At 43.2% G+C, this 7,236-nt stretch overlaps 1 protein-coding gene across 29 annotated transcripts in view; it reads left to right on the top strand.

Moving 5' to 3' along the window:
- Window positions 1-7,150: 7,150 nt before the first annotated feature.
- The window catches only part of LOC125331442 (sarcolemma associated protein), a 79,005-nt gene continuing 78,919 nt past the window's right edge, over window positions 7,151-7,236 (top strand). For all 29 annotated transcript variants that reach the window (XM_048315438.1, XM_048315431.1, XM_048315426.1 and 26 more), the window contains exon 1: window positions 7,151-7,228. The gene's annotated coding sequence lies outside the window, so the exon portion shown is untranslated. The remainder of the gene's footprint in view (window positions 7,229-7,236) is intronic.

Genomic DNA, 7,236 nt, shown 5'->3' with positions numbered 1-7,236 from the left:
GGGCAGGGGCAGGGGCAGGGACATGGACAGGGGCAGGGACATGGATATGGACATGGACAGGGGCAGGGACAGGGACAGGGGCAGGGGCAGGGACATGGATATGGACATGGACAGGGACAGGGACAGGGACATGGGCAGGGGCAGGGACAGGGACAGGGGCAGGGACAGGGACATGGACAGGGGCAGGGACAGGGACAGGGACAGGGACAGGGGCAGGGGCAGGGGCAGGGACAGGGACATGGACAGGGGCAGGGACAGGGACAGGGACAGGGGCAGGGACATGGACAGGGGCAGGGACAGGGACAGGGACAGGGGCAGGGGCAGGGCATCAGCTACCCGGGCTGCAGACACCGCACCCGGCCCCGGGGAGCCCGTCCCACCGGTGCTTAGCGGGGTGCTCGTGGCGGCAGCTCTGCAGGTAAAGGATCAATCAGCTTTCTCTTCCACTTCGACATGTCCGTGACAGCACCTGCACGGGGACGACGTGGCCGCCACGTAATTAGCGGGCGTATCTCCATCGTGTCCTTTGCAACGCTGAGCACGGCTCCGGAGGGAGATGGAAATACCCCTCTGGCTGATGACTGGACAGCTTCACCCTCACAGGAAACTGGGATAATAAAAAAAGCATCCAAATCTCTTAAACCCTCTTTTAGTGCCTTAGCCAAAGCCCAAGCTCTTTATTTAATAATGTAAGAGCTTTCAAATATTCTTTTAGCACAGTCCAACAGCTATTTATATTTCATTATGAAACATTTTGTAGAGTTAAAAGTGCTAAATAGCGATTTTATTTAATAAAAAAAAAAATTAAAAAGAAGTCATGCATGCACCCCTCCAAACTCCTGACCTCTTTTTATCGAATTATTCACACTAGACTTTTGGTTGACTGCTACTAGAACAGCTTCAGCAGCAGTAGATGCAGACAGGCTGCTTACCTGAATCACTACATGTCATTTTTTCTCCACGACAGGAGTTGTAAATATTAAAACCAGAATAATACATCTATACATACTTAAAAAAATTTTAGGACTCCTTAGATGCACTGTTTCCTTAAGACCCATTAACAACATTTGTTTATCAAAACCAAACTGCTAGAAGTTAAACTATGCTTTGATCATTCGAGTAATTTTCTAGACAAAGGCATAACAAACATATAACTCAGACAAAATTATGGCACGGTAATAATTTGAGATATCAAATTATATCATGGATATAATTTGAGCCTTCAGTTATCATAAACCATTACTGGCAAAGTGAATATTAGATACAAACTGAGATAGGAATGGGGTTCTGCAGTGTGCAGCCTCAGGCAGGGCTCTACAGGAAGATTCTCACTATCTCCAGCTGCTTCATGTATCTTACAGTGATACCATGCAACACTCACAGATTTTTCAAGTAGTTAACTCCTGAATTCTGTAAAAGATTACCATCCAAAAAAAGACATGACTAAGACTGAGCTTAATCAAGTTCAACTCAGCGCAATGATTCTCAGTAGCATTTCATTTGCTGTTCCCATTTAAGAACTGAAACAGCCTGGCCAAAAGCTTTTATCACTTGGTTTAAGAAAATACTCCATCTCACTGCTTCTTATAAGCCCTCCCTTGTTTGTACTTTTATACTTTCCCTTGCTTATATTCTTGCTGTTATGGGCAAACCAAAATTTTAGCTATTATCATCATGCATGTACTTCTAGATTTTGCTGGCACCTATTTTTTTCATGTCAATTAAAAGTGTATGTGAAATAATAAGAATAAAGTACTTACTAAGAGTGATATGCTCTGCTCATTTTATTGAACAGTAAATTAATTCCACCTGATGCTTAACAAATAATGTTTTGGCAGAAGAAAGTTAAGAGAATAGACACACAATCTTTGGTAAGTACTGAAGAAAGGATTCTCACCCACTGGAGACATTCCCAATAACTAGGGAAACGCTGGTTCAGAAAGATTTTCACCTAGCCATTTCATATACATTTTAGTTTTGATAAATTGTGATTATCTTCTTCAATTGAGAAAGAATGTACGTTAAGAAAAAAAAATATTTCTGCAACATTTAGAAACATCTGAGACTGCTTTCTGCTTCAAGAAGTCTCAGTGCAGGACAAAAGATAGACTGATTCAGAGTTGGGAACCTACTAATTGAGAGCATTTTGCTACTTCTTGCAATAAAGCCTCATGAAACACTAGGGCTCTGCATATGGAATGTGCCCTTACAAATCTCCATGAACTCAGCCTAGTTTTGCAGAAGTACAGCCATCTGTTAATATTTAGAAGGGTTTGGACAAGAGAGACTTCTAGAAAAAGCACGCCCTGTGATGTCAGTTGCTAGAATAAAAATGAGCAAAGGCCTATGTGGGACAGCTGGGTTCTAAAGATCCACAACTGTTCAGTGTTTGAGCCTGCCTTCCTTTTTTCCATGCTCTATCTTGCTCCTACAGCTGTGATCTCCATGGCTCTGTCCCCCCCCCTCTCAGCAGGATGCTTTCTATCAGGTAGCAGCAAATGTTGTGTTGGCTGCTGGCTGGCCAGGTTCCATCAGCTTCAGCAGGGAGTGACTGTGCAGACTGCTCACATCCACAGAGTAACACCAAAGAACTGCATAAACATCATCTGCTCATCTCACCTTCCCCCTCCATCCCCCGCCTCGAGATTTCAGTTTAAAGCAGTATTTTATTTGTACTTGAAAATTAGATTTGGTCTAATAAATACATTCATTTAAAACAAATAAACACACACACAAAAAAGGTTGTAATTATTTTTGAAGCACCTTTTCTATTTTTCAAACAGCCACAGAAAACATCAAACATTTCAAAAAGTCAATATTAATATTGACTGTTTAATTGATATATTAATAGAAAAGCAAATAAGAGCTGGTCACATGATGATTGTTCTGCTAAAATGATAAAGCAGTGAAAATGCCAGATACATTAACTTGCCTGATTTGATTTGAAATGAAAAAAATACTGCATGTAAAATTAGTTATGTATTAGCATAACATGTATTAATGGTATGTATGTTACATTATACTTATGTATATACACCAAATACATATATTATCAACATACTATGCAATGTACATTGTATATATAAATGGATAGGATATATAGTACATAAATAATATATTTTAAATCATTGTATAACATTCATATTTGTTACATAACGTAAATTGAATAGTATATTCAGTATATGCTTACTACATATATTGCATTAATGTAATTGTCTATTATGTTGGTAAGACACTCATTTGTATACTGGATACTTGTATCTTTTTTTTAATGCAAACCAGAAATAGGAGCAGGGAAGGATCTGAAAGAAAATGGAATAAATGGAGAACCTACCTGACAAGAGAGGATTAAACTGGCTAAGTTGCTTATTTTTTCAAAACTAATGCTGAAAAATAATGTAATCGTTCTTTACATAACCGGTCAGAGTTAAAAGATCATGAACAGAAAATAAGTCTGAAACTAAAGAACAATAATAGCACTAAAATAAAAAAGTGTAACTGGTTCACTAAATCTGGGGTGATAATTAGAATCAATTTTTTAAACACTGGAGAAAACTTCTCTGAAACAGTTCCTTACTTTTTGGCAGCTTGGTTCAGAATGTTTTAGAAGCTACTTCTGAGGCAAGCTTGTTTTGCAAAAGATACATAAGGATGTAAGTAACAGTTTAAACTCTGCTTTACGTTTCCACACCGGTCTATACAGCAGTAAATGCCTTCTTAGACTGTCATATTTTAAATGTGGTATGGCAATTATACATGGAATTTGTTGTATTTCTGAAAATCAGTAAAAAATTGATTGGATAAATTGTTGATGAATATTTCAGGGATGAGAACTCAGTAGAAAACTGCATCTCCAACTTTACCTGTTTATTCAGCTTTCACTATCAGTTTGCATCTCAATTTTTACACTAGAAACGGAACTGTTGCTATACATGACATGCCTCAGTCATTCTAAATGTAACAATTTCTCTGGAATCAACATCTCCCACTAAGCAACTGGTTCATACCTCTGCAGTGAAAACTTAGTCTGATACATATTAATTATTTTGGTAGCCTTTTGGATCATCATTGCACAGTACTCAGAAATGTGGCACTGAGTTGCCTATAATGCTGCTTGGTGTTTTTCTTTTTGCGTCAGTTACAGTTACCTCAGAATTCACGATAGGCTTCCATCAGCAAAAGACCTCATTTTTCATCAAGTCATTACAACTTCAACACCCTCAAGCCAAAATCCAGATGTTTTTCAGGTATGCACATAAACTACCTCAGCTGCATTTTAAGTTCCTGAAACAGCCACCAGCTCTTTAGGGGACAAATGTGACAGTGACAGTCCCCTCCTCTCCCTTTCCCTTACCCAAGATGGCTATGGAGAGGGCTCTTTCTACCCTCAGCTATGATGGCTATCATAACATTTTCATGGACTTCCTGCCCGGAAAAAGGATGGACACAGTGGGATCGTGCTGCCCTTACTTAACATGGCTGCGAGGTACTCTGCCTGGTTCAGCTGTGTGACAGCGTTTGTAGAAACGAAGCAGGGGCTGACATTTCCTCCCTCCTCCTCCTCTTTCTCCTCCTCCTCTGAGCACAGCACAGCGGCCGAGCACTTCACACAGAAATCCTCATCCACCTGTTGCTCTCCACAGTTCTGGGAAGGACACTTTCTGGTAAGCAGCAGACATTTCATAGAATACCCATACGATAATTGTATCCTCATTTCAGAATGCAACTGCTTTCTATGTTTTCATTTTAGCCTATGACTCTGCCCCTGATAACTTCTGAACTCATCAAGCAATTTGAAATAGGAGTTAAAAAGTCTGAGGGTAACTACACCCATGCAGCTCCTCTGAGAGCTGGCACGCATGCAGAGAAGGAAGGCTCAAATTAATGTTCTCGATGAGCAGTGGGTACAGCTCAGTTGTTACATGAGCCATTTGGCAGTGCCAAAGAGAACTAGAAAGGCAGCTGGCACATACCATTGCTTTCCTGAGAGATTGTCAGAGTGCAATTTCTCCAGGGGATGAAGTAGGGTTCAGGCAAACATAGTATTCCAGTGGCTTACAGTTTAAATTACATACTTACATTATTATTATGTTATTATAAATACTTAGAGAGAACATCAGAGAAAGTTATCCACTGCTTAGTTTATTGTTTTACCTGATTCTCTTAGGTCCTATAGATGGTAATGGATCGTCTTCATCTCTAATTTTACTTTCAGTCTCCTTTCTCCATTAAACATGCAGACAAAAATACAGAAAATGCTCTCAGAAATATTCTTTTAATTCCAACACCTGTAGTACCCTTTGCTCCCACTTTTTACACTTTGCAGTTCCAAAGCGCTCTCAATTATTTCTACTTTTGCAACTGGTTCCCTCAAATATAACTCCTAATGGACCTAAATTTATTCTCACTTTCTCCATCTCCTTTTTATACCCCTTTCCTTCTCCCTTTGATTAGTTATGGCACCTTGTGTGCTGTAAGCAACAGCCACACTGAATTTGCACTTATTAAAACAATTAGTAAAAGTAAATTACAATTATATTTATCACAGTAGTACAATCTCATAAGCTGATGAAAGCCACGGAGTGGTGTGCGAGATTTTTTTTTTGCCCCTGTCAGGAGAATTAAAACTATGGATAAACAGTTCTAAATCTTCCACCTATCAGTTGTTTGTTTTTGTCTTCATAAAATCAGACTTGTCTTTAATCTTGGATTTCATTTCTTTGTTTCAAACACAGATGCTACAGCCTGGTTTTGCTGTCTTTTTCTCACTGGATTGTTGGACGAAAATTAGTCTGTAACAAATCAAACCCCCTCCCCAAATCACAGTGCAGTCAAAAAGAAAGTGAAAAAAAAATGAAGGCAGCCCTGAGATTTTACTGTCCTACAACTCAGAACACACCAGTTGTGCTTTGTCTCACACACTGCGCTGCCTTACCTCGATCGCTGCTTTCCCTTCATCCACTGCTGAACTGCCTGGCCCAGCTCCGCTCCTGTCCTCCACGGCTGCCAGCTCTTTCTGCCATCAGAGAACCCTCCCATATCCCTAATCCTAACACCTTGTCACAGGGTAATTATAGTGCTGGCACGACTACCAGCATCTATCTTATATCACACAATTTCCACTTGTTTGCTTTACAGGCAATGATGGAATTAAGAATGTATTTGGACTGGAGAGACTTGTTTGGCACCAGCCTACCATATGACCTTGACAAGCGACCTTTCCTTGGCTTCTAGAAAACGGGCATAAATATGACCTTGGATGATGCTCCGTGATGTACTGAGGGAAGACACAGCACCAGTGACCCCACCTCAGTCCTGTCCCTGCAGCCACTGCTCCAAGAGTCCCCCTGCTCCAGCTGCCAACCTGAAACAAGACATGGCAAACATGGCCAGCATTCCTCCCGCCCCAGGACACATCACACCACACTGCGGCTCGCTAGGTTTTTAATCTGGGATCATAAAACCACCAGAAGCGCACAGGGAAAGCAGGAGGATGTTCAGGAGACTCCTGCAGTTTCCCATGCAAGCTCTGCTGAGAACGTGTCACCCCAGCTCCTGCTCTAAGCTCCACTCTTTCACAGAACCACAGAATATTCTGAGTTGGAATCAGATCATCGAGTCAAATTCCTGGCGCTGCACAGGGAGCCCCAGGAATCCCACCCTGTGCCTGAGAGCGTTGTCCAAAAGGTTTGTGAACTGGCAGTCTTGGGGAGCCTATTCGAGTGCTCGACCCCTCTCTGGGTGAAGAGCCTTCTCCTAAAATCCAACCTAAACCTCCCCTGACACAACTTCACGCCGTTCCCTCCCCCTTATTTATAAGGGCTGACGGCCCCCGCTCGTCCCCTCCCTCCCAGAGCTGAGCACAGCGACGGCAAAGCGACGGCACGGGGCCGCGGCTCACTCACCTCAGCGACCTGCCCCGTGCTAACACGTCCCAGCCGTGCCCTTCCAGCAGGAGCAGCAGCCCTTTTCCCTTTTCCCTTTTCCCCTCTCCCCTCTCCCCTCTCCCCTCTCCCCTCTCCCCTCCCGGCCCATCCCGCCGCCCCCTCCCCGCGCGCCCGGAGCGGGGCGGGGCCCCCCAGTTGCCGCAGCCTCACCGCGCGCAACACGCATGCGCGGAGCCCGCCGGTGCGCACGCCGCCTGCCCCCGGCCCCGCCCCGCCCCGGCCCCGCCGCCGCGGCCACACCGGGAAGGGCTCCAGGCGCTATGGCGGCGGCTGCGCGCAAGGTAAGGGG

The sequence above is a fragment of the Corvus hawaiiensis genome, chromosome 11, assembly GCF_020740725.1.
Source record: "Corvus hawaiiensis isolate bCorHaw1 chromosome 11, bCorHaw1.pri.cur, whole genome shotgun sequence".
NCBI lineage: Eukaryota > Metazoa > Chordata > Aves > Passeriformes > Corvidae > Corvus > Corvus hawaiiensis.
This window is presented reverse-complemented; position numbering and strand designations above follow the sequence as displayed.